Source organism: Monodelphis domestica, chromosome 7, assembly GCF_027887165.1.
Source record: "Monodelphis domestica isolate mMonDom1 chromosome 7, mMonDom1.pri, whole genome shotgun sequence".
Lineage (NCBI taxonomy): Eukaryota > Metazoa > Chordata > Mammalia > Didelphimorphia > Didelphidae > Monodelphis > Monodelphis domestica.
The window spans coordinates 99,289,232-99,311,216 of NC_077233.1; the positions used below are offsets into that span (position 1 = coordinate 99,289,232).

The following is a 21,985-nucleotide window of genomic DNA, read 5'->3' on the forward strand; positions in this document are numbered from 1 at the left end:
AGCGCCCTTTATCAAATTTGTAAAGTTTTTTTTCTTCTCATCACTACTATTAGTATTCTTGCCCATCTGTTTTTCAATATGGACATTGTTACAGCTTTATCTAATTGTGTAAAATATTCCACTGGGTGTTTGATGAGTACTATACTAAATCTTATCAATCAAGAAATAGTCACAGTTTTACTAAATTATCTGGACCTAACCATTTGCACATTTTAGAATTTACTGAACTCTTCTATTCTTCTTCTGCGGCTTGCCTTATGCACTCCCACTTTTATGAAAATGCCTATTCCATGTATTCCAAGGGTTTTTTTTCCTTTCTCTCCTTCACTTGCTATCCCTCTGTCCCTTCTTTTCCTTCTACCTTTCTGCAGTTTCCTGCTCTCTGGCTCTCTCTTCCTCATTGTCTTTGCTCCAGTTCTCTCTCAGTATTTGAGTCTCTCCACTTCTTTCTCCCAATACACAGTATTGATCCCAAGACTGAAGGTAAGGGTTTAAAAAAAAACAATAATTTAAACTAAATTTTACATAATTACTATAAACACCCACCTCTCATCTTCCCTCATCTTAAGGCTGTGTCCTATGTTCAGACCAATACGGTGCTCTCCAATAAAACAGAAAAAGCAATGCAAACAGGAAACCATTTTAGAGTGAAATGAAAAGTTATTTCTTCAAGGCCACCTAAGTCGACATTTGAGGAATATGAAGGCTATAAATGCTGCATATACAAGTTTTTTAAAACTGTGTCAAATTGCCTTGAGTTACATTGGGAATTCCCTTCTAAAGTAATATACTACTCAAATAATAATCCCTGAAAGATTTTATAAAATGCAAAGCTGGGGACTTCTATCTGTGGCTGACCCTCAGAGGCAGTTGACAGCCTGAGATCAGATAGTATAATAGCAGCCCTTCACAGGTTCCCTTTCTTAGTATATACAATCCTAAAAATACTGGAAGCAAGACCTGACAAATGCCTGCTATGAAACCTTAGAAGCCTTCGGATCTGCTCTATTAATGGCTGTTAGGTACTCTTGGACAAATGCTTTCAGTTTTATATCTATGTGTCTGCCTTTTATTCCAACTGCAGGCTATTTAAGGTCAAACATCCTGAAGCAAAATCATATTATCCACTCTGTAAATAAATTTTGTTAAGGCAGAAAAAAAAAAGTTTTGTGCTCAAAGCTCATTTGCATGCTCTGTACATGCGTAATTTTATTATATCTAATCTCCGAGGTACATAACTAGTCTCCAAAGAATATATTGCCTTTATGACTGTCATTCAAATTAGATTATAAACTTAAGGAAAAAAGACAGCGTCCCCTTGTTCTCTGTCTCCACTTCCTATCATCTATTTTCAACTTAAGAATCATTTTACATTTAAATATTTTGAAAGGGTTGACTGAAAAAATGTGGCACACAGCTAACAAGAGTCAAAACATACTTTAATGTTTGTGGTTTAGGCTACTAATCTTAAAAAATAAAATGGCAGGGGGCAGCTGGGTAGTTCAGTGGATTAAGAGCCAGGCCTAGAGATGGGAGGTCCTGGGTTCAAATCTGGCCTCAGACAACTTCCCAGCTGTGTGACCCTGGGCAAGTCACTTATCCCCCATTGCCTAGCCCTTAACACTCTTCTGCCTTGGAACCAATACACAGTATTGATTTCAAGATGGAAGGTAAGGGTTTTAACAAATCAATCAATCAATAAACAAATAAATAAAATAAAATGGCAACTGGGAGCATCTAGGTGGCTTAGTGGTTAGAGAGCCAAGCCTGGAGACAAGAGATCCTGGGTTCAGACACTTTCTAGCTGTGTGACCCGGGACAAGTCACTTAACCCCCATTACCACTCTTCTGCCTTAGAACCAATCCATAATATTAATTCCAAGGTGGAAGGTAAGTTGTTTTTTTTAACCTTTAAAAAAACCTTTTTTATAGCATTATGGAATTCTGAATGGAATGCTCTTAAAATAATGACAGATTTTTTTTGGTCAGAATTTTGCAATAATTAATATTTGTATAATTTTGGTTACTGGCATTATTAATCACTTAACATTTTTCAAGAATGGAATATATAGAGTTCGGTAGCTATTATTTTTCCCATTAACTGCTATTTATGAATTACTCTTTCATATTTAGAAATTGTATAAATTCTTCCTGTGAAGTTAATTTAGTAAATTTAGTTTGAGAAGTAAATTGCATTTTTAATATATATATGTAAAACTGAAAGATATAGTGTTTCTTCCTCTCTTGGAGACACCAACAATCACCTGACATTAAAAGAGCATTGACAAAAATTCAAACCAAATTAGTTACCAAGTTGTAAATATCTATATATTTATATTTAAAATCCATTGTGCTTGCACACAGTTCTACTTGAGTTTTTTTAACAGACGTTTATGATTTCTTTTTTATTTATCATTTGTGTTTTAACTATTGTTTATTATTTTCCCTTGATTCATTTCTTCTGTCTTGTTTTTATATTGCCTAGATTTACCCTGTTTCCTTTTCAACCTATCAGAAAACTACCTCTTATTAAAAAAAAAAAGAATAAAACTTGAAAAAAAAGGAAAAAACTCTACAAAGTCAACCAAGCCATGAAAAGAAATTGACATTACAAGCAATTTTTCAGACCCGTGGACCCCTCCTGACTCCTTCCTAAGGAGTAGAGGTAAATATAATTTTCATATCTCTTCTTTGGTGCCAATTTTGTTTTGTTCTTTATAACTTCATAACATTCAAGTTCAGTTGTTTTATGGTTGTCATTCTTTCCATTATACTGTCATTGTGTATTGTTTTCCTGGTTCTGCTTACTTCATTTCCCATCAGTTCAAGTACATTTCTCCATGTTTCTGTTGTTTGTAGTTTTGAAATTGGTCCTGCTTTTAAAAAAAAACCAAGGAGGGAGCAGCTGGGTGGCTCAGTGGATTGAGAGCCAGGCCTAGAGATGGGAGGTCCTAGGTTCAAAACTGGCCTTAAGACATTTCCTAGCCATGTGACCCTGGGCAAGTCATTTAACCCTCATTGCCTAGCCCTTACCACTCTTCTGCCTTGGAGCCAATACACAGTATTGACTCCAAGAGGGAAGGGAAGGGTTAAAAAAAAAAAACCAAGGGGGAAGCTGGGTAGCTCAGTGAATGGAGAGCCAGGCCTAGAGACAGGAGGTCCTGGGTTCCAATCTAGCCTCAGACATTTCCCAGCTGTGTGACCCTGGGCAAGTCACTTGATTCCCATTGCCTAGCCCTTACTGCTCTTCTGCCTTGGAACCAATACACAGAATTGATTCTGAGACGGAAGGTAAGGGTATATTAAAAAAAAAGAAAGAAAATGACTAACATGACTGAACCCGAGCTATTTCAAGGCTTTCAAAGATGTGAGATGTTGCAGGTATCAATCGCACCATTCTAGAGTGCAGTCCAAATATGCTTAACAAAATAACAATACCAATAGGACATAGATCATGTAAATATATGCCTCAGCAAATGGCCATCAGGCATTCCTATGGCCAAAAGAAAAAATAATCTAGAGGATTATCTCTTGATGAGGTCAATCAGTCAACAAGGATTTAACAAGCATTTACTAGGTGCCAGGCACAGTGCGAAACACTGGGCTGAGAAATACAATCCTTGCTCTCAAGGAGTTTCCATTCTAATGGGGGGACAAATAACTCATAAAAAGAGGCTGAAAAGCCTGGTGGTGCGAGCGAGAGAGCATGAAAACACTTAGCACACAGAGAAGTCCAGAGGACAGTCTGCTGGAAAATGGAGATGTGCCCAAGTGCTGGGAACTGAGCTAGAGGCACAAGGACAGTCCCTGACCTGCAGGAGCCTCATTCCTCCATCACAACATCAAAGTCAGGCGCAAGCCACTTGGGATCTCAGTACGGTTGTGCTGCGATGGGCGAGAAACCAAGGAATACTCTCTGAGAGAACCACTGAGCCGCTTCCAGCTTAACTTTCCTCCAAGAGCATTTTTAAAAAGTCCTTTCCGCACAGGGGGATCAGGATATTTTCTGATGCTCTGAACAACACCTTACACAGAGTAAGAACTCAATCCATTTTTGTTGGCGTGTTTTCTAACTTCTCTTTTTCTTCTCCAATTAACTAATAAGTGGGTTCCAGTTCTCACCTTCATAAATGGAAGCAGGAAGTCCAGAAGAAGGGAGGAAGGGAGAGGCCACTCTAGGCCAAGCCATTGTACTTATATATCCGTTCTCTAAATAACAAATCATTTAAATTGGAACGATGACTGGGATGCAGAGTGCTAAAGAAACACAATGATTGTATTCTGTAAAAGGCAGACTAGCAAGAATAGGGGTGATGTTCCAATTAAGTAGATTCCACACACGCATCCCTTTCCTACTTGAAAGTGACCGCTTTACCAGAGGGATGGTAACTGATTTTACAGTCACAAAACTCAAGAAAAATGTCTCATTAAAAAAATCATATCTGAACACAATACTGAGGCAGTTACTAAAAAAGTCACCTCATTCTGAGATGCTAATTTGGCATCATCTCTTTATACAACTTGGAGCAGAAAAACCTGACTTGCAACACATTCTTTCCACATAATAGACAATTACTAAAATATCTGGTTATGCTAAGAGTTTCTTTGGATTACCATTACCTTTCAAACTTTATTTAATGCAAATAATCTAAATAAAAAAAGAGAATGCAGAATAGTAGTATAATCATGTAATACATATTATAAACAATTAATTTGGGCAATTATGGGGAAAATTGAATAAAAAGGATCAGGACACAGTTTAGCTATAATCATATTTTGATAGGAATCTGTATAATTAGAATTCTCTCCCCAAGAACTCTCTTTCCCAGCTTCTCATGTTCCTTCTCTTGTTATGTGCTAATGAAGGGAGGATATAAGTTGTGTGTGTAGCTCCACCCTCTCGCTCTTTTCCCCTGATCCTGGTTTGTGGAGGTGGGGTAAGTCCCAGGCAGGAGAATTTTTCTCATTCGTCTTTACTCAGGCTTTAACTTCTGTTCTTATATTCTTCTTACTTCAAGTAATTACTAATAAATATTATAATATTAATTTTAATCTTACAATCCATACCTAGGATCTTAAAAATTCAATGAATAAGAGATTCTGATGAAAACTAAGAGAAAGGGCCTTTGAAAGGGTTAGACTTTTATGAATGGGTGTAAATAGTATAGTATAATTGTTTAGATGGTGTTTTAGGTTTCTTTCTAAAAATTATTTCTTTTAGACTCTAGTGTATCTAATTTCCTTTACTCCAGCCAATTCTCACTATTTTTCCCAAGATTAAGAGAAAAATTTAAGTCAATAAATTATCAAAGATCATGTAATACTTTTCTACGCCATGAGAACATAAAACTCCAAAACAGAAACGAAACCACCAATTCCAAACTACTTCCTGAAGAAATCCAAACTGTTGCTTATTCATTCAAATCTTAGATAAATTCAAATCAAGAACAAAGCTAGCTGCCCTTAAGAGGCCCTTCATTCCAAACTACTAAACTGCAAAGTACTATGAGTATTAAAGTAGAAATTGTGGCAAAAAATTAAAAGATTCCCCAAAGAAATGGGATTAATTATACATAATTAAAAGAAGTTCTCTTTTGAAAGGATGTCTTAAATTTCAACTGTAAGAGAATAAAAAACCTGATTAATTGCCTCCCCAAAGATATTGAGGTGATAGGGTTGTAAGTATAAGCCAACAAACTCAAGAACCCTTCTGGGAGACTGGTTTCTCTAAGCCTAATATTTCAAATCTACTTTTAAAATGGATTTTCAAACTGATTTAATAGGAAGGAAATGGAACAAATTTACTAGCCTCCTAATGATGGTTACACAGCTAGGCAGTTTGAATTCTCTTCTCTGAGCTCATCCTCCTCCTTAGACACGTACCCAGAAGGGATGGGACAGAAAATCTATGAGAAGAACACTGCCCACAAAACTAAACTAAACAAAAAAACCCAAACTGTACAAAAAGTAGTATAGATTACACAGCAAGTGAGAGAGAACTGGGAAGACAGGGAAATTAAGGAAAAACCATAGAGCAGGATCAAATGAAAATTCCAACGCTGCCAGCCTGAGATGATGAGGCAAGCATCTTCCCATACCAGTCACTGGGAAAAGATGGGAAATCTGGTCACCTGAAAAACATTTTTTGTTAAATTCATTTTATAGAAGAAATGTATAGAATTTCAAGGGCAGAGAGGTAGTGCAGTGGATGGAGCCCCAGGCCTGGAATCAGGAAGACCAGAGTTCAAATCTGAACTCAGACAATTACCAACTCTGTGACCCTGGGAAAGGCTTACTTAACCCAGTTGGCATCAGTTTCCTTATCTATAAAATGATCTAAATGGCAAACCACTCCAGTATCTTTGCCAAGAATAGAACACAACTAAAATAACTCAACAACAACTAGAGGTTTTATACTGGCTTTTGAAGGGAGATACAATCATCTCTTATCTTTCTAATTGTTCAATACAGAAGACTGAGACTACTCTTGGGGACCATTTTATTCTTAAGATGAAAAGCGAGATGGTAAAATAAAAGTATCTACTGTGACTAATTTCGTTAGCAGTGCTAGTCTCAAACAGGTCAAGGTCTAAATCAGAGATCACACTGATTACACATTACTAGCCAAATTTATAGTGTTACTCCAAAGGGATTCAAAGGTAAAGCCATGGTATTCTCCTCTGACATAGTAGAAATCATTTGATTTTGAACCTGAAATTGGATGAAGAATACCCTAATTTTTTCACCACCAATCAATAGAAACCCACACTTGGCCATGTTAAAATGTAAAACAGCTCCACCCTGTAAATTGGCAAAGATGACAAAAGAAAGCAATTATCAATGTTGAAGGGATGAGAGAAAAGAATATAATGTCTACAGATGAAGCTGTGGATTAGTCTATTTATTCAGGAAAGAAATTTGGAACTACAGTATGTTAAAAAGTGAATAAAATATCTAGCCCTCTGACCCAGAAATTTATTGTTAGGTGTATATTCCAAGGAAGTCAAAAACAAAGCTCCCATAATACATCAAAATATTTATAACAGTATTTGCCATTTAAAAATGGCAAAATAAATTGTGTTAAATTAATGTACTGGAATATAACTACACCATAAGAAAGGCTAAATAAAGAGAATACAGAGAAATACCATGAGGAGACCAATCTGCAATGATGCAGTCAAGTAAACAGAAACAGTAGAACAACATACTCAGTGACTAAAAAGGAAAAATTGGAAAAAGGAAAAAAAAACACTAAACACTGTGTATTTATAATGACCGAAGTTAGACCCAAAGAAGAGAAAATGTCCTTGCTTCCCTTCATTGTTCAATGTTGAGAAAGGAATATGATATATGACATCAGCCTCAACGTGCTGCTTAGTTTTGCTAAAATACCTTTCTTCTGTCTTTGTATTTTCTCGTTTGCTATGAAGGACCATATGAGGTGCAAAAAAGAGAGGACGGTTTGTTACAAGGGAATCACTTTAAGTCTAAGGAATTTAAGGTTTACAGGTTCCAGGGAATACAGTTATCTCTTCCACACAGCAACTTGCCCCATCACAGTTTTGATATGTGGCAGTTTGGCATAAGAAATTAAGTGGGAATTTGGGGGGAGTTTTATGAATGCTGCAGATGTCATTTAAAAGCAGTAGATGACACAAAAAAGTTAAGAAACTCAGAAATGCACACTTATAAATTATAAATTTATAATAAGTTTCAATCCATTAAAAATATTTTTTCAGCCTTCTGCTCTGGTACAAAGGGAGAGCCAAAAAGTTTTACACAAATTTTCCATATTGGGGGTTGGGGGGTTGCCATGTGTCCCTAACCCTAGTAATTTGGAAGGGATACCTGTAAATTCAAAAAATAAAAGTGATATAGAAAAAGCTTTTACTGGTACTCTCTTTTTCTAAACTCTTACTTTTTGTCCCAGTAATAACTCTAGGTCATAACGGCAAGTGCTAGGCAAATGAGATTAAATGACTTGCCCAGGGTCACACAGCTAGGAAGTATCTGAGACCAGATTTTAAACCCAGATCCTCCTGACTCCAGATCTGGCTCTCCAACCACTGCACCACCTGGCTGCCCCTATTCTTTTAAAATTTTTAAAATAGACCCAATATTTACATTTACCACCCCATAATCAAGTTAAAAAAATACAAAATTGTATAGGTTAAAAAAGGAAAAATTCAAGTCTCATGTAATGGAACCTCGTATATTAAGCACCATTTATAAATTTTCCATTTTTTCCCCTTTGTCTTTTTCAGAATAAAAATTTCCTAATATGGTGTTCCTTGTGCAGTTTGGCTATGTGCCATGTGAGTCAATAGTCTCTGCCTTGTGGGATGAGGAAACAACTGCCAAAATTTGAACTGGTTGGATTTCGGTCAATCAACTGGCAGTCTCTTCACCTTACTGCAGATTTAATTGGTTCAAAGCCGAAAGAAAGGAAAAAAAGAAGAAAAAGGTCCAAGAGAAAATATATTTGTGTCTTGGATGACAATCAGTGAGTGACTAATTTAAAGAAGAACTGAGATTATCACACCTTTAGTCTTTTACCCATGGACACATTTTAGTGATTTTTTTCTTTTCCTTTGCTATTTTAAACTTCCATTTGAAAAACCGACCCAAGTTCTGCTGGTGTGTGATTTATTTTTTGAAATGTTACTAGGACAGGATAAAAACTAGAGCCGTGATTTCCTTGATATAAACTCCCAGAGAAGGAAATTCCATCTAACTCATTCAGGTCTATATTTTCTCTGTATTTCAAAGTATTCAAGACTTGCCTAGATCATTGGAGAGCCTAAGTGACCTGACCAGGGTCACAAAAGTCTGTATCTGTAAGAGATATGAGTTCCACACAGTTCTTCCTGGCTCTGAGGCTATATTCTATTTACGTAATTAAGAATAAAAAAATTCTGTAAGTCAAAAATGGTTAAAGATATCTCACTATGTACATTCAACTAACATTCTTTTATTTCCCATGTGTTTTATAGGCACACTGTATATACATTTATGCATATGTATGCACACACCCTTAGGAGAAGCATCATGGAGGAAAATATAACAGCATGCCATGCTCAAAAACTTGTGCTTAACTTTTACTTCTGATACACACAATTAATATCCAAAGACACGTCACCACCTGTCCGTGTTTCAGGCAACTCTCTAAGAACATCAGTTAAAGTTGAGTTGCCAAATAGTAGTGGTGGGGGGAGTTTTCTTGCCAGAAGTTCCCCTCATCAATGAAATCACAAGTCCAGACCCCCCAAAATTACATTTAGGCAAATGGAAACAAAGAATTTTCTCAGCACAGTATTTGTACCTACCTCTCAAGGTGATTATAAGCACTAGATAAATAAAAATTAGACAATAAATGTGAGCTAATGAACATGAAATTATTTTTCCTCTATTTTAGTTCCAAAATATAACAAGTTTATAACAAATAACACCATAAAATATTTTAAAAGGAACATTTAACTTAATGACCATGTTTTTCTAAGTGTGTTGGGATTGTACAAATGAGATAAAGGATGAAATGCCAAACTGAAGAGAAAGGAAACAGGGTAAAATTGTGTTCCTTAAATTCTCATGTTAACTGATTTTTCCTACAAGATGAAAAGACTTGTCATTTTGAGCCTGGATCCCTTTTCCACATTTACCTTTTCTAGGCAACAAATTTTCCAAATTTGTTCAATAATGGCCAAGTCTTAGCTCTTCACACACTAAAGTATACTATCATTTGTGGGAAGAACCTAGCTAAGTGAGGGATACCACAAGACACCCCTTTTCCTCTGGCACACTCTTATGATAACATAGTTTTTCAATTATTAGTGTGAATTTCAAAAACTACTCAACCCTGTTCAACCATTCTTTAGAGGATGGGATTTGGCTATTTCCTGATCAATAACAATAGAGATACTTGGAATGACAGAATCAGGTCTTGGAAACTACAATCTCCACCCTACTCAGGGTAACAAGTTTTAGGAAGGGCTGCAGCAAAGCTCAAGATTTAATTATTTCAGAATATGACCTTCAACAGACATGTGCAAAGGGGACAGACCTCTGGGCAGTCCTGGGTGAAGCTAGAGCCACCATTGGCACAGGGGAGACACAGGAAGTGAGGTAGAGGACAGCTGAGGAATCTGGGGACTTCCTGTGTGGAGGAAAGGAGGTTGTTGGAGCCTGGTGCTTGAGGTGGATGCCCTGAGACTGTTTCTCCATTTTGGTCACGTGAGTGATAGGGACTGATCTCTTTTCTTTGCCTCAGCTATCTAAGGCCTTGGGCCTTTGGCCCAGCCTAAGCAGAGGGGGTATTTAAGCCCTATTCCCTTCTCTTTCCCTCTCTCTCTCTCTCTCTCTCTCTAATACCTTTCTTCCTCCTGTTAGTAATTAAAAACTCCATAAAAGGCTGACTGCTGACTTGAGTTTTCATTTAGGAATTACATAGCTAAATTCCTTGGCGACCTTAAATTAATATATATAAGTTTTTTAGTGCGATTTCCATATCACATTAGGCAGCTCCAGCAGTGAACAGAAAAGTTGCATTGGATCTGTTGGGTCCAGGTTACTACATAGTTAGACAATATCCATATGCCCTGAGCAGAAACAGATTCTTTCCTTCTCTCCTTGTTCTCCAATAAATTGGCCATCTCTCAGATTGCCTCTCAAACTGAGGTCAATTAATTCCAGTCAGAGGGAAACTAAGCATCACTTGTATTGTTCCGGATTAGTAAAAGCAGTAGACCATACCTGATAGTAGATATTCTTATTTAACGTCCTTTCTGTTTTTCTGCAGATTTCTTATCTGTAAGAGAGGAGAAATCATGAGGATTTTGATTGGGGGGAGGGAGAACATTTAATTGATGTTTCTTGTTTCTTCATTAGTCATTTCCTGATATACTTCCCTTGAATCCCTAATGAGCCTTAAAACAAAGAAAAATAGTTTTAGCAAAATGACTGCTTATGTTAATATATCTAACATTAGAGGTATCTATCAACATCCCCAGCAGAAGCAGTTCTCCAATTCTTCTTCAGGGGCAAGTCTGGCAATGACAATTGACAATGAGTGGTCATTGGGCTTTTGTTATTGTAGTCAATGGTTATGCTGCCTTCCAAGTTCTGCTTACTTTTTATCCGTTCATATGAGTCATCTCATGGTTCTGAGCTCTTCATATTATTTGTTCCTTACGGCTCAAATAATATTCCAATACCATAATTTATTGTTATTCTCCAACTGAAAAACAACTACTTTGTTTTTTATGACACAAGAACACTGACTATTCTGGTGCATGAAGGCCTTTCATTTGTCTTTGACTCCCTTAGAATGTGTATATAAAGTATATGTACATATATGTAGGTATCCTTACATACATGGTGATATGCAGGTCCACTGTGGGCATTTTAGGGTGAAAAGATGACTTTTGGTGACTTTTCTTGACCAATTCCAAGTTGTTTTCTAGAATGTTTTTGTTGTTTCCTATTTCCACCAATAGTGTGAATGCCATTATTTTTAAGAGAATTTGCTGAGACAATCCAACCAGTTTGGTAAGATTGCAATCAAACAGACCTGGACAAAACTGTTCCAAATATACCTGACACACAATATTCCTGCCATCTTGGACTTTCTACTGGGAGCTCTTAACTATCAGTAGCCAATATAATGTTAAGATTCACAATTCTCACACTTGTTATTGCTATTGTAAATAGCAATAAAGCTACAGTAATACAGTAATAAAGACCAATAAAGCTACAGTAATACACAACCCAAAAAGTAAGCAAACCACTAGAATCATGAAGCCATGAATCCTATGATGCATTTTCTTGACTTAAAATCACTGCTCAGTCATAAAAAGACATAAAAAACGATTCTTTTAGTCACAGAAAAAAAACATTTAACCTATAAAAAGAGGAATGGCAATGAGAGTTCAGGAGAAAGATTATCCAGTTCTATATGGTCTATCAACTAATACAACCTTTGAGAGAGGGAGGAAGGGAAGGAGCAAGCATTTTAGTAATTACTATGTGTCAGACATAATACGAAACACTTTAAACAAATACTATCTCATTTGATCCTCATAAAACCCTGTAAGCTAAGTCCTATTACTATCTTCATTTTACTGAGGAGGAAACGGAGAGATGAAGGATAAGTGCCTTGCCTAGGGTCACACAGCTAGTAAGAGTCTGAAGCCAAATTTGAATTCAGGCTTTTCTGACACTAGGACTAGTGCTTTATCAACTCTATAATTAGCTGCATTCAAGACACACTTCCCATCATTTATAAATCCAACAGCAATAATAATAATAAAATAAGTATACAAGGCCAAAGAAATCGATATAAAAACACTAGACAACAGGACAAATAGAGCAATAAAAATGAGCACAACCTCCCTCCCATGTCAAAATTATAATGGGACCATAGAGAAATAAGTTAATTCAAAGATGAAATAAGGTCAGAAATCGGCACAGAAATTTAAAATATTCCCAAAGAACAATTTTTAAATGCCATTAATAAATTATATATAATTAATAAATTAATAACCATTAATAATGGTTAATCTCTTGGAGAAGCAGTGGGCAAACTCAAAAAATACAAATTTCGATGCAAAAAAATAGATATTGAAAACATGAGAATAAAATCTAAAGAACAAAATTAGATTCAAAGACTCTACATTTGGGCTAAGCAAAAGGAGGTAAAAGGATGCTAGAATCAGATTCTTACAAGTAAAACAAACCACAAGGACCTAAGAAATTACTTTTAAAAAGGGGGAAAGTAACATTTGATGGAGGAGAGGGAAAGAATCGTAATCTTGAATTTTAAAAAGTAGACAAAACTCACCCATGAAAGATGAGAGCACCAAAAGCATTAGATTAGAAAACAGAATCCAAAAGTAAGCCTAGTGTTTGGTAAACCCAAGAACAAAAAATACTGGGGGAACAGGATTCAAGAAAAATGTCTGGGAAACTTGAAAGCAGTTTTACTGGAAAATAGGTTTAGAATAACAACTTAAATCAGATACCACAAACAAGACAATAGCTATCTCAGCTCTAAGAATTCTATATCTGCTGTCCCACATGTCTGGAAAGTTTCCCCCTTTCCCTTTAGACTACTGACCTTCCTCACTTCCTTTAAGTATCAACTAAAAGTTCCATTACTCTCTTATTTCAAATGTCTTCCCTATGTTAGTTGTTTCCTATCCTCTACATAGTGTGCTTTGTATACATTTGTTTGTACATTGTCTCCCTCCAGTAGATTAAAGTTCCTTGAAGACAGGGGCAATCTTTTACCTGTTTTCATATCTCCCGCATTTAGCACAGTGTCTGGTACATAGTAGGTGCTTAATAAATGTTTAATTGATTGATAATACAATAAAATACAAATTGACAAATTATTTACAATTAAGTCACCACCACAACAACAACAACCAAAAAAATGAAAGACAGAGAACAAAACAATATTCCACAACTGAAAATAAGGAGAATTCATAACCAGAAAAAGAATGGCAGGTTATAAAAGATAAATTAGACCTTGTAGATTACATGGATAGAAAAAATTACTTATATCAAAAGTCTCAATAAAAATATGACATCTAGAAATTTGTAGTGAATTCACAGAAATATATAAGGCTAAAGCACCATTTTCCAGTAGTAAAGAATATATAATCATTTGGGGTTTTTTTAAAGGAACTATGTAAAACCAATGTAAAATGTGGATCATTAATGAAAGAAATAAAAAATAACTGAGTTATCAACCCAAACTCATTCCATCAGCAGATATGATTTAAAAATTATTGAAGAGGATGTAAGAAAATAGGCACACACTTTTGCCATTAGTTACATTAGTCCGACTTCCGAAAAACAATTAAGAATTATAAGAGCTACACAACCATCTTACTAGTGGGTTTATGCCCCACAAAGGTTAAGAATAAAGAAATTCAACAAAAATTCAATTCAACCAATGTTTATAAGAATCCACTAGGTGCCAGGTCCCATGTGTACCAAAGTATTTTTAAATTTAATTTTTAAATATTCTTCCATATTTACATGATTCATTTTCTTTCCCTCCCTCTTCTGTCTCCACCCCCAGAGCCCAGAGTGGATAAGCAATTCCACTGGGTTATACAAATGTTATCCCTTGATATCTATTTCCATATTATTCATTTTTGCTATAGAGTGCTTTTTAAAAGCCTAAACCCCAAATCACATACCCATATATACATGTAGTAAATGATGTCATATGTTTTGCTTTTGTATTTCTGCTCCCATATATGGTTAGCATTCTTTCCCATAAGTCCCTCAGGAGTGTCCTGACTTGTTGCATTACGACTAGTAGCATTACATTGTCCATTACATTGGATAGTTCCACAACATTTTACTTTCTGTGTACACCGTTCTCCTGGTTCTGCCCATTTGACTCTGCATTAATTCACTGAGGTTCTCCCAGTTCATATAGAATTCCTCCACTTTATTATTCCTTTGAGCACAATAGTATTCCATCACCATCAGATACCACCATTTGTTCAGCCATTCCCCAATAGAGGGACACTTCCCCGTTTTCCAGTTTTTTGCCCCCACAAAGAATGCAGTTATGAATATTCTTGTACAAGTCATTTTCCTTATTATCTCTTTGGGGTACAAACCCCAAAGCAGTGGTATGGATGGGTCAAAGGTCAGGCATTCTTTTAATTTAATAATTCCAAATTGCCTTCCAGAATGGCTAGATTAATGGTGGAGTTGTGTATTAATCTACACTAGTGTCCCAATTTTGCCATGTCCCTTCCCAACATTTATTATTTTCCTTTACTGTCATATTGGCTAATCTGTTAGGTGTGAGGCTGTACCAAAATATTTACAGGAGTACTCTCTGTAATAGCCAATAGTCAAGAACAATTATGTGCCTATTGATTACAGAACAGCTGATCAGATTTTATGACACACAAATGTAATGAAGTATAACATTGTGCCAAGAGGAATGACAAATATGAATATTAAGCCCCAAACACTTCCTAGCTGTGTAACCCTGGGCAAGTCACTTAACCTCCATTGCCTAGCTCTTACCACTCTTCTGCCTTGGAACCAATACTGGAATCAATGTTGGTTCCAAGGCAGAAGGTAAGTAAGGGCTATTAAAAAAAATCAGATACTATTACAATGACATATACAAAGCATTAAAGGAACTAAAGGAAAGCTTCCATTGTGTTGGATAGATACTCTATGGTAATCTATTGAAAACCATGAAAAAGAATCACATACAGTGAGAAGATATGAAGATCTACCAGTAGAAAAAAGTACTCAGGCTGATGAGATCTTGAATTCATTTAAGTAGTACAGATTTCCTAAACATTCAAGAAAGAGGTAAATTTTACCATCTGTGAAAAGTAAAAATTCTACCATTTATCAAATGCCTCCCATGGAACTACAGATCCGTTTGATATAAATGAACTGTCAGATTATCAACAATGATAAATTAAATGGTATTGTGAGGACAGCAGTGTGCTAGGCACAATGGGAGACACAGCAAAAGATACAATAATGAATATACCTCTCCCTGTGAAACGTGTAGAATCTAGTCGGAAAGACAACTCATCTGTAAAGTTAAAGTACAAAATAAGACCTGTCACATGGCATATGATGGAGTGGTTCATATTGATAAATGTAATGGATTCAGATATCAATGACAACTCATTTCTACCAGCCTTTCCAATTTTGCTATTAGTTACAACTTTGATGCAGGAATCACTACAGCATTTTATAAGACCCTTGGAGGTCAATGATCTAGTTCAACATCTCACAACTGCCTTAAAATGCCTTTCTGAAATGTCTTTCAAAATGATATCCAAAAGGAACATGGAGAATGGAAGACGTATTGCAGGAATAAAGGACAAATTTCCAATTAAAAGAGAGAGAGAGAGAGATTAAAGTCTGCAAATTCCAAATCGGTTAAGGACTTTGAATCCTTGAAAAATATGATAATGATTTATTAAACATAGTTAATGAATACCTAGAAAAGGTAATAATGACAGCAAAAAGCCAGCACCAGAACTTTCCCACCTATTCCACCAGCTCTACCTCTGCTAATCTTGGGCACTTCTTACCTCGGTGACTTTGGGAAAGTCACTACTCTGAGCCTCCATCTCTCATCCACAAAATGTAAGTTTGGATGGGGCAGAATCTAAGGCATCTCCCAGTTTGGGGTCTATAATTCTGCAGAGTTGAGATACTTAATCTAGACAAGATATGATAGAGGAAGCTGTGTTTGAATAACTATAACACAGAATATTGGGATGAAATTTATTTTGTTAGCCCCAAAGGGGTAGACCTTCTAAGTACAAAGGACAAAAAAGTTGTAGAGGCAAATTTAGCCTTGATAGGAAAAAAAATTCCCAAAATTTAAATGACCAAAAGTGGAAAGGATTTGCTTTAAGTCATGGATTCCCTCACTGGAGGTCTCCAATAAAAATCTGAGTCTCCACTTTTCAGATACATCAGGATACAATTTTTTTTTCCAGACATAGCTTGAATTAGATGGCAGCTAAAATCCCTTCCAACTCTGAAATACAGAGATTCCATGATGTCATCCAACATCTGCTATCATAATCAGTTGTTATTTCACAATATGTGTATTTCCCAAAGTCAGTCAATAAACCTCTATCATGCATCTATTATATGTTGGGCACTGTGCTAAGAGCTGGGGATACAAAAAGAGGTAAAAGACAGTCCCTGCCACCCTTGGTGAGCTCACAATGAAATAGAGCTGAGGAGCAAACAAATCTGTTCAAATAAGCTAAACAGCCCACAGGAGAGAGTGAGGAATCAAGGATGACACCTAGACTGACATTAAGAGACCAGGAGGACGGTGTTGTCCAAAACTGTCATCAGGAAGGGAATAAATAAAAAAGGGGGAAAATGGACTGTTCTGTTTGGTGAAGGTTGCATGAGCAAGTTGGGCAGGTGACAATGCTGAGCCATTTTATCAAGAACCTACTTTAGCATTAGGAACTGATTAGGAATCAGGAACATTTATTACACCATGTGCTATAATTCAAACCCAGCTAAACTCCTGAATTTTATTTTCTTTGAATATGGAAAATAGTTGTTTGTGATGTTCCATAATAAATTATTCTGTTTTGGAAGGCTCTAATTAAGTTATCTCTTCTTTTCATTAGAAGATTATACATTTCTCTATACATCACATATTAATAAAACTTTAGTGGCCTAAATTCCATCAAAACCAACTTATTATAAATGGGAAAAATATGGCCTAAGTGAAATGCTCCAGAGACATACAGATTCTATCAATGGACCAACTAGAGAAGTCTACAAATTATTCAATGCTTTTTTTACTAGACATCACTACACACACTCTCCAATCTTTCCATCATTTCTGGTGCTTTTCTTTGGCTAATCTCAAATTTCACTAGCTCCTTCTCAAATGTAACTATACACTGGGCCAAGTGATCTAATGAAGATTAATCAATGTCAAGTATTTCCTAGCTCTTCCCATAAACATTTAGAAGGGGAACTCCAGAGTTCTTTGCATCATTTCAACGTTCAAGCTGCCCCTCCAGAAAAAAAAAAAAGGTAAGGCATAAAGTAATGTTTCCTAAGCGTCCTCTCTCTCTCTTTCTCTCTAATTGGATTAACAGTACTAGGCCTGGGGAACCTAGGAAATAGCCTTTCTACAAGATCAATATGCATAACATGGCATTAGCTTTATTGAACCCTATCTAATACAAAATTTCTAGCAAGTCACAAGACAGTTTGAAAAACTAAAAATGCAGGTATAAATTGTGCTTTGAGAAGGAAATACGTATTAAACAAGGTCTTAGGTATCTAGTTTGATTAGACACTTTGTTAAAAAATCATGCCAAGCAAAGACTCTACCTTGGGAGCTCAAGCATTAGGATAATCACGCCACAATCATTTGTCTCCTTTTCCCCACAGTGGCAGTCTCAAGAAGCTAGATAAAGAATGGCCCCTGTGTTCTATCCAACCACTCTTCCAGACCTTGAGGTCCTTGAAAACAAAAGTGTCAAAAGGAAGAGGTACTAAAAGGAGATCTAAGGCATACATATACAAAATGAATCAGCATCAGAATTCTCACCATCAACCTCATAGAACTACTTTAACCTACTTCAAACATCTGTGATTTTTAGGGCTGTACTTGATATTCATTTTAACCAAATTTTATGTGTATAAAAGATGAGAACTAGAAGTGAGAAATAGAGGTCTTCTCTAAGGATGACACTACTTCCAATATGGGAGCTTCACCATCAGAATTCCACTTTTTAAACTTATATTTCAATAGATCTGTTCATTTGAAGATGAAGAGACCAAAGTACTTTAGGGCAGAGGTGAGAACTGCCTTTACCAGATTATTCATACCAAGTAGTCCTTTATTTCATACCCTCATGTTATTTAAAAAAAAAAAGTCTCAGGCTTTTAGAATTGCTAAAAGCTAACACAATTATATTTTTTTCTCATGGAAAAATAAAAGCCATACAAAAGTCAAGGATAATTTAATGATATGTCTAAAACCTATATGCCGAGCAAATTTTTCCCAGACAATAAGACTGAGTTTGTGGTCATCAGCCTCTGAAACTAAATGGGTTTCCAATAGACAAATACAGTGGTTAAATACATTTAACGTCCAAAGACATTAAATATGTTGCTTCAAGTTTCCTGTTCACTTCCCTTTGCACTAAAATATTCATTTCATAAACCATAAACTACATCCCACAGGATTCCAACATGACTTGGGTAATATGACTATACTAAAGCTCTGGATCTGACTAGATAAAAGTCATTTCTAAATGATCTTCAGATTCAATCATTCATGTACTTTCACATAAATCCCTAATTTGGCTTGTTCTTGAGTAGATTTTAATTCTAAGTAGATCCATTTATTATTTGTATCCAGCCTTACACAAAAAGCAATCAACCACAATCATTTATTGGCTGTCTACTTTATTTAAGGCACAGGGTTTTACAAATATGAAAGTATTTTCTTTTATTTACTTCATAAGAATATCCAAAATTGTATTCCCTTAGATTGTAAGCTTCCTTACCATATTACATTTTATTAGATTTACTCAGGCACCCCATGAATAAGTGTTAAAGCTCCAGTCAAAGCAGATGCAAAAGAGTCCAAGAAGCCCTGGAACATCATGGCAGGCTCTTTATGCCACCAATGATGCTTCCTGGTTACCCCAGGAAGCTTTTTTTTTCTCACCAAGCTTTTGTCATTTTAAGGTCAAAGTGTATGTATAATCAGGAAAAAAACACATGAGCAGTTGTAAGAGTCTGGGATAAGACTGTGCTGAAAATAAGTCTGGAGTGGGTGGGCCCAAATGCAGGGGACCTGGCTGGGAGAGCCACAAGGAAGTAGGTGTTCATGCCACTGGCCAGGTCACTAGTGAAGTGTGTATATGTGTGTGTATGTGTGTGTGTGTGTGTATATCTCGAATCTCTTTGAAGATATACATATATATATACATACATATATACACATATATCTTCATTCAAAGAGATTCGATATTTGATTTGAGATTGGAGATAGATGGAAAGAATCTGACTCAGAGTTGGACTGGAGGATCAGTCTCTTGAGTTTGGAGTGAAGAAGAGTCACTCAGAGGAAGAATCATCAGACACTTGAGGAGAGACTGGAAGACAGACATTAGAACTGGACCCCTGGAGGAGCTCGTGCAGGAGACCTCAGACTGCTTTCCTTTTAGACGGTCACCATTGGTGAATGAAAGGCTGACTTAGGGACCCTGCCTTTCTGGAGGTGTAAACTCCCAAGAAAGGCCCATCGTCTTGAGACTCTTCCCTGATTACGGCCTTGGAATTTCTACCTGGCTCAGAGGAAGCCATAGTTTTCTCTCTCTCTCTCATTCCTTAATATCTCCTCTCTATTGTAAATAAACTACTATAAATTCCAATTTTATTTTATTAATTCATTTTGGGATTAGTAATTAATCAAGTCCCTGGTGACCACCAATTTTATATTCAAGTCCAACCACATAAAAATTTTAACAAATTATTTGGCATACACACACACACACACACACACACACACACACACACACACACACACACACACACACATACATATATATACATACATATGAAACAAGGTTAGGAGCATAGCCAAGGGAAGAAACATATTCCATTGCACCTGAATGCCCCGTAACAAAACTCTGATTGCCCTGCCTTAATTATATCTCTGCTCTACAGTCTTGGTTATTAAATCATTTAAATTATCTCCATTTTATTTCCTGCTCTATAGACCTTTATTAACCTTCCACCTACAATGAGAGATCTCTTACTCTGCTACTGAAGACCTCCCCATCGTCAAATGTTCAGTTTAATATCTCCTCTAAAAAGTCTTCTCTCACCTCACTCTCTAGCCCCTAAATCTATATGCCTTTTATTTATATTCCTTGTGCTTTTTTTTTTTATTATTAGCTTCCTGTGTCACTGATAGGCCTGGGTGTCTTCTGTGTGAAACAGTTGCTGGTTGCTAGGCTAAAATGCAAGGTGATAGTACCAATTTAGATGAAAAAAAAAAACCAGTAGGGGGGTGTGTCTAGGTATCTCAGAAATCAGACCTTTTCTCAGGCCCTAAAGCAGCAGCTGAAATCAGCTGAAAGGCTTTTGCTGACAAACCAAATTTAATCTTCTGGAGGCAGAAGACAGAGGGGGAACTTGGAGACTCCTTCACAATGGAATGTGCTCGCTCCACTCCGAATCTCAAAGTCCCAAGTCTGACCTTTAAGACAGAGCCTAAACCTAGTTTGTTCTGAGCCCTTTGCCTAATGGGCTGACAGTCTAGAGGCAATGACATGTAACTGTGATGGTCTATATTCAGTATCTTATTGTATTCTTGTATATATGCCTGGGGGCTTTTGTAACGGTATATTTTTAGCCTTTAAAAAATAAACAAATTAATACCAGCCGTAAAATGACATGAACTTGCAACTAGAGACTAAAAGAGAAAAAGCAAATGAAAAAAGCAGTGATGATACTAATGTAAATCATTATACAACTTGGCAGAAAACCATTAATTAAATAAATCACAACAATTTCCTGGGCTTACGGATTTAGTGTTGTTCTCCAAAGTCCTGGCTATTGTACTATCTAAGTAAGAAATGTGTGGCAGATGAGAGGTTTTTCTGTTAATTAAGATTTAGTGCTCAAAGGTATCTCAAATATTTAAGCTGTAATATTTAAATTAATATCAATAACTCCAAGTATTATTTTAGTTTATTAATAATCACTTGAAGTAGAAGAAAATAATTTTTAAAAAAAGAATTTCAAAGCCTAATATTCTAACTAAAGTATGACCACATGGGTAGATTCTCCTGCTGGCTCTCTGCCAGCTTCAGCAGTCCATGGGGGGCCAGGGGGAGTCACACCAAAACATTATCCTCCTATCATTCACAGGCAGCCTAACTAACCATGCAAATGGGGTGCTGAGTAAGAGAGTTTTAAATTCTACCCACACAAAGCCAACCCCCTAATTTTACAAATAAGCATTAAAATGCAGAGAGAGCAAATGCTTTAACAGAACAAAAATTTAAAGCTAGGTCCTCTAGCTCTAACTCCAGTGTGCTCCCTGCTATCCCATAAATCTGCAGGTATTTAGAAAAGCAAAAGACAACAGAGAACTAAGTCAAATTTATAAGAATCCAAGTCATTCCCCAATTGATAAATGGTCAAAGGATATGAAGACCGTTTTCAGATGAAGAAATCAAAGCTATCAATAATCATATTAAAAAAAAACATTCTAAATCACTCTTGATTAGAGAAATGCAAATGAAAACAACTCTTGAGATACCACCCCACACCTATCAGATTGGCTAATATGACAGTAAAGTGATAAATTTTGGAGGGGTGTGTCAAAATCAGAACACTAATGCATCCTTAGTAGAGTTGTGACTGGATCCAACCATTGTGGAGGGGAATTTGGAACTATGCCCAGGAGCCA

The 21,985-nt window shown here is 36.2% G+C and overlaps 1 protein-coding gene across 35 annotated transcripts in view; it reads right to left on the bottom strand.

Moving 5' to 3' along the window:
• The window catches only part of MAP4 (microtubule associated protein 4), a 234,822-nt gene that overhangs the window by 166,553 nt on the left and 46,284 nt on the right, over window positions 1-21,985 (bottom strand). For all 35 annotated transcript variants that reach the window (XM_056805211.1, XM_056805221.1, XM_056805215.1 and 32 more), the window contains one exon: window positions 10,750-10,804. The gene's annotated coding sequence lies outside the window, so the exon portion shown is untranslated. The remainder of the gene's footprint in view (window positions 1-10,749; window positions 10,805-21,985) is intronic.